The sequence below is a fragment of the Simochromis diagramma genome, unplaced genomic scaffold, assembly GCF_900408965.1.
Source record: "Simochromis diagramma unplaced genomic scaffold, fSimDia1.1 OVJJ01000304.1, whole genome shotgun sequence".
Classification (NCBI taxonomy): Eukaryota; Metazoa; Chordata; class Actinopteri; order Cichliformes; family Cichlidae; genus Simochromis; species Simochromis diagramma.
The window spans coordinates 11604524-11611592 of NW_024387030.1; positions in this window are offsets into that span (position 1 = coordinate 11604524).

Consider the following 7069-nt stretch of genomic DNA (forward strand, 5'->3'; position numbering starts at 1 on the left):
CAAGATTAAAAATGTCTGATCCACTTAATCTCGGAGGAGACGCGAAAACATACATAAATGAGCAGATGCGCACGGGAACAAGAGCGCGCATCACCTGTGCGGCAGTCTCGGATTAGCTGCGTACTTCTGCACATGTCTGCTTTGATGGCCGTGAAATTCATCAGTCGCATCGGTCGCTGTATTTGATTCATGTTTTCGTCACTTTTCATGCTTAACTCTGCTGTAATCAATCCTGTCATAACAGCGCTACAGATATATGTTTTGGCCTGTGGCTGATGCAGCTTTATATTGCACGTTTATATTCTGAGGTTGATTTCGTCATGGTTTCCGTGCTGCCCGTGTCATCCTGCTGTGGGACAGAGATTTACCCTGATGGGCTGTTACTTGACCTGACCTCCTTCTCCTTTTTTATTTTCTCTTTGGCCTTTATTGTTCTTTTGAACTCTTCCATGTAAATCTGTTTTCCCCCCTTCTCTATATTTTCTGCTCACTGGGAACACAGTAGACCGGATACCAGGAGCCACAGTTCCATCCTGCTTCTCAGAACACGGGGGTGTAGGCTTTCCACTTCTCTCCAACTAAGAGAGCATGAGGAAAACCTCACGGGAATCTAAACTGGCACCTCTTATGAGAAAAAAGACATGAAGAATTAATCTCTAGACTTCCACCTGTCAACAAACTCCCCCAAGAAGCCACAAGCCTTTTTAAGCTCCAATTACACGGGATATTGAAAGGGTCATTGATGATGTTCATTTTGTCACATATCACAGATAACTTAATGATTGCTAATTTGAGAGAGTGCTCCCTGGTGTATGAGCTGATTTTGTCATTGTCTCCAGTGATGGAAGTAATCAGTGTTTGAAATCATTGTCTTCTCGAATAAATTATCCTTCTGCATCATTATCATATTCTGATTGATTGGATTTGAGTTGCATTGTGATTGGATTAGCATTAGGTGAGACAAACCCAACCCAATGTAAAATCTATTCAATAAAAACTGCATCTGACCCAGCTCGTACAATGAAACTCATTTGATTTATTCATTAGTTTTCCTCATCAAAACTTTTTATTCTCCATCATTTCGATTTTGTCCATCCATCCATCCATCCATCTTCATCCGCTTTATCCGGGGCCGGGTCGCGGGGGCAGCAGCATAAGCAGAGAAGCCCAGACTTCCCTCTCCCCAGCCACCTCCTCCAGCTTATCCGGGGGAACACCAAGGCGTTCCCAGGCCAGCCGAGAGATATAATCTCTCCAGCGTGTCCTGGGTCTGCCCCGGGGCCTCCTCCCGGTGGGACATGCCCGGAACACCTCAGCCAGGAGGCGCCCAGGGGGCATCCTTGTCAGATGCCTGAACCACCTCAGCTGGCTCCTTTCGATGTGGAGGAGCAGCGGCTCTACTCTGAGCCCCTCCCGGATGGCCGAACTTCTCACCTTATATCTAAGGGAGAGGCCAGCCACCCTTCGGAGGAAGTTCATTTCCGCCGCTTGTATCCGCGATCTCGTTCTTTCGGTCACTACCCACAGCTCGTGGCCATAGGTGAGGGTAGGGACGTAGATCGACCGGTAAATTGAGAGCTTCTCTTTTACACTCAGCTCCCTCTTCACCACGATGGACCGGTGCAGCGTCCGCATCACTGCAGCTGCCGCACCAATCCGTCTGTCGATCTCTGGCTCCCTTCTCCCATCACCCGCGAACAAGACCCCGAGATACTTGAACTCCTCCACTTGGGGCAGGAACTCATCCCCGACCCGGAGTGGGCACTCCACCCTTTTCCGGCTGAGAACCATGGCCTCAGATTTGGAGGTGCTGATCCTCATTCCCGCTGCTTCACACTCGGCTGCGAACTGTTCCAGTGCGAGCTGGAGGCCCTCACCTGATGAAGCCAACAGAACCACATCATCGGCGGAAAGCAGAGATGAGATTCTGAGGCCACCAAAGCGAAAGCCCTCCGCCACTTGGCTGCGCCTAGAAATCCTGTCCATAAAAATTATGAACAGAATCAGTGACAAAGGGCAGCCCTGGCGGAGCCCATCACCCACCGGGAACGAGTCCGACTTATTGCCGGCAATGCGAACCAAGCTCTTGCAACGGTTGTATAGGAATCGAATGGCCCCCATTTCGATTTTGTTTTTAGTGTTATTGAGCAGTAAGCATACAGCGCAGCACGTCATGATGCTAAGAAGAACATAAACTAAATGTGTGTTTTCCATTTCATGGCATTAGCTGTTTTGATGTTTTAAATGTGAACCATAAATATCATTTAGGATCATGAATTCCTTCTTATTTCAGAGCAGCTGGCATAAGTGATGGATGGAGGGAATTTTACTATACTGCTACTATCTTAAATCTTAAATAAAGCAGGGGGAAGGTTTCCCAGGATCACTCTCCAGTATTCTCCTCATGTATTCTTTGTTTTTCCAGTTATTCACTGTGTATTATTTTTTTCTTGTCCAATTCTTTTTTTTTTTTTTTTTACCTGAATCGTGCTGGATTTCTTTTCCTTTCCCTTTTTGCCCCTCTGTGTGTGACCTGTGTCTGTCTGGATTAAGTATTTGGAGTTTTGACTGCCTAATGGTGCAATGCATTTTGGCCCTCCTAGGAACTGTTGCTAACATGATCAGACTGAATGAGTAAATTCCTTTGAGCCCATGAGGCCGTCAGAACAGAAGCATATTTGGTAGTCCTGGCAACCTTGCAGCTTTAACCCTGTAACACTAAGTGTGCCATATTTGATACATGAGGGTTTTTTTGAGTCTTTGAGACTTCTACATCATCATTGTGATACCTTTCCCTTCAAAAACCCAAATAAATTGCACAATACATTTATTTTTTAAAAAATGTAGTAAATATTATACAAATTAAAAATCCTGTATGCAAATTAATCTCTGATTTTATCTGTATTTTGTCAGGAGGTCAGAAGGTTGCTAGAAATGTTAATGTTTTAGCAATTATTTTCATTAATAATTTAGGCTTTACAGGGTTAAGGGACTTTCCATGTCCCAGCCACATGTTTACAACCTCTCGCCTCATATTCTGTTATCTTGCAATTGCATATATTGCATGCGTGCATGCATGCAAAGGGGTATCTTGCAAACTGTCTGTATACCTGTATACTGTAGAAAGAAATGCTTAAATGCATTGCTGCAGGTTCCTAATCATTTTAGTATCTTCTTTCAGCATGTTTGTCCAATCTTCAAATAATACTTCTTTCTTTCTTTCTTTCTTTCTTTCTTTCTTTCTTTCTTTCTTTCTTTCTTTCTTTGGGAGTATATGTCTGTGATTTTTCCACATTGTTTTCTAAAATATTTCCTACTTTAAGTGCTTATAGAGTGGGTCATGCGTTTTTTGGTAAAAGTAGCTTGGACAATAAGAGGTTTATTTCTGAATGAATTATTTTTGTATCTGCAGAGCCTGAACACTTTTTCTTTTCATTGGCTTTAAATAGTTCAGGTTTTGAATCCTGACTGGATTGCTTAGCATAACGCCCTCTGTTGGCGGTTCAGCAATTTTGGCCACGATGGTGCACAATAACAGGAAGGGAAGAAAACTGTAGGGTACAGATTGCTTCTTTTAGTAGATATTACTGCAGACATGTATCAAAGCCCCAAAACCACAAAATATTTATTATATTAATAGATACAAGTTTATTTATATTTGTCTTTTTCTATTCTCATTTTTATACTTGACATGATTATCTATCTATCTATCTATCTATCTATCTATCTATCTATCTATCTATCTATCTATCTATCTATCTATCTATCTATCTATCTATCTATAATTAAATAAATAAAACATGCACTATATAGTAAATTTGACTGCTAGATCAGTTGTCTGAGTATTAATTTGTCTTACTTATTTAACTAATTAGTGTATAATTTAGTTTGTGTAATTAATCAGTTCCCTCAAGGCTGGCAAAGCCCCCACAATTCTCAGAGAAGGCAGGATTGCCTCCACATGAGGAATTAAGTACACGATTAATGTGTCAAAAACACTTTCATATTAAAGTGTCCATTAAAGTTTCCTCTGCTTAATCTCGACCTTAGAGAGCAGAGTACAACTTTGTAGACAAACATTACTTTAATTCCCATAATTCTACTGTAAAATGCAATATAGTAAAAAGTGTCTCAAATATGTAACAACCTGTGCTGCTACTGAATACTGTGGTGGTTATCCATGAACACAACCTGACCTTTACCATTCACAGTTCTTAATATGTGTCTACATGTGTTAACAGCCTCGAAAGAAATTCACAAGTTCAGTAGAAACTACACTTACAAACCTATCTTCATAAAAGATTATTAAAGAACGTCCTCGCTTATGAACTCCAGTAGCGATTCACAGAGCTGATGATGGCACTAGCTACGATGGCACGTTCACCGCTGCCGGTCTACTAGAGTGGATCACACTGATAATCAGCCCAGAGTGGATTTTCTCAAAGAGGAATGTTACGACAAACATGACTCTAATATTAGACTGCCAGCCCCGGGGCACTCATCTTCTCTGCTCTCCAAGGGAAGGTTAAAAGCTGGAACCTCAGTTGAAGCAGATCACACAAGTTTTTAGATGATGTGTTGTAATCTTTTGGTTACTCTTGTGCAGAGAATCGTAACTGCAAACAGTTAAATCGGATAAAAATCTCTTAGATGTTTTTTCGTTTTATGTCTGTTTAGGGTCATTACTGGCAGTGAATGCAAGACCTAAATGTATAAAAGTACTGCATTAGGGAATTGTACTTTACTGAGGGGGAAATTTTCATTTTCAAAAATGAAAAAGGACACAAATTAATTACAGTACAGAATAGGTTAGATATTTGTAGCTCCATACTGTTGAGGTTAACATCTTGTGTCAGGAGAGCAGCCGAAGGTACTTTTTATTTCGTTTAGAGATTTAAAAACAGTAAAGTGTCTTTACTTTCATAGCCTTCCCCTGCCATCCAAGATTTTATGTAATACATGGAGCATCATGGAGTTGCAACAGATTTGTCAGCTGCACATCCATGATGTAAATCTTGGGAATATTATTGGGATCTGTTGACCATGGAGGTCATCTGACTTCAGCAATTTGCTATTATGTTCAAGAAATCACTACCATCACCAGTCTGAACTGTTGTTACAAGCAGAACAGATCCTTGGTTTCATGTTGATTATGTCAAATTCCAACAGGGTTGACTGAATCTAACGAAAAAAAAATAGCCTTTATTATAGCCAATGAAACATATTTAAATAAATGATAACATAAAGTGAACAAGAACTAACAAAACGAAAACTGGGAAAAACCAAAACATGAAACCTGAAAATCCTGACGCCATGAACCATGGAGACGTGAGGAGGTAAACAGAAAGCTCGACAATGGCTAATAATGGAAGTGAAAACACAGCTGACACGATACCAGAGGGGAAGCAAAACTAAACACACTAAACACGGAACACAAGACTGTCAAAATAAAACAGGAATCATACTGAGACGTAGACTGTGAAAACACACGCTTGACAATAGGACATGGAACACATGACAGATTAGGGAGCTGGAATGGAACACAAGGAGGGGAACACGGGGACAGGTAAGGGGGACGAGGCACGGGCATACACAGAGGACAAGACAGACTTACACAGGAAACAGAAAAAGACACATAAACAAGGAAGCATGGATGATAGCATTAATTAGACTGAAACCTAGCTAAACTATACTAACAGTAAGCACTAGAACTAAAAATGTCCCCAATACATCAAAAGAAATCAGAAATACAAAATAAACTCAAAATGCTAGGTCACTGACCCAGCACCCTGACAGCTGTAGCCCATCTGCTTCAATGTTTGATGTGTTATCCATTTAGAGATACTCTTCTGCATTCATTTTTGGATAATTTGAGTTGCTCTTGTCTTCTTATGATCTTGAAACAGTTTGTCCATTGTCTTCACCTCTGAGATCAAGAAGGTACTCAGGCCTAGAAAAAGGATAAACCCTAGTAAACCCTGGAGATGATTGTGCAAGAAAATCCCAGCAAATCAGCAGTATCTATGTCTAATTTTATGTTGTAATGGCTAATTTATCATCAAGATTTATTTGTGAAATACCTCTTTGGCTGTTTATCCAATCAGTGTGTGGAGGATAACCACAGCAAAAGCAAAAGTAGTGTCGATGTAGTGCCAGTGTAGCAAAGCATGTGCACAGAGTCTAAGACACATAGTTGATTTAAGGTGTAAGGAGCACTTCTGCCATTTACAATAATCATGGAACAGCTACAAACACATGCAAATAGCCCCTCCATTGCAGATTTTCTGGCATTTTGTCTCTCGACAGAGAACAAACTCTATATCTTAGCCAGTGTTTTAAAGTATAGACTAATCCTTTTGTGTCTCCAACACTGTGAGTTTTTCAGTGTGCACCCATAGCCTAAGCACACTTTCAAGCTCGGTACTCCGGCTGCTAGGCAGTCTGGGTATCTCTCCTCCCACATCAGTGCAGTTGTCTAGTACCCATTAACAAATAGTGACCAAGGATGGAGTCAAATTCTCAGCCTGAAATCTTCTTTCAGTCTCCCTCTGGACAAATGATGAATTTAACGGCAGGTGTCTTTTCTGCTGTGCCAGACTGTGGCAGTCAGCAATACCCAGGCTCTGTCCCTAATGAAATAACCCCTTCTGACAGATGGCAAGTACCACTTTCCCTCTGCTGCATAATTTAAACTGACCTCTCTAATTGGACAATGATTCAAGTCATCAGCCAGTGGGAGAAGGTCAAGCCTGTCTGAATCAAATCTTAGTTGAGATGGACAAAGCTTTGTTTATCTTGGGAACAATATCAAAGTAACTCATGAAAACAGAGCTGAAATACATTATTAATGTGCAAGTCTCAGCTCCAAGATTAGCTGCTTTTATGCATAAACAATGCTTCAGTTTGACAGTGTTTTGCTTTATTTTCAGTTTATTCTAATCTCATCTCAGATGTTAAAAACAATTCTTCTTAATCGTCACCTTGAACCTTGAATCTCTGACTTTACCTTTTGTGTTATCATGAAGGATTCAGGTCAGCGTCACAAACTGGAGAGACATCCTGGAACAGT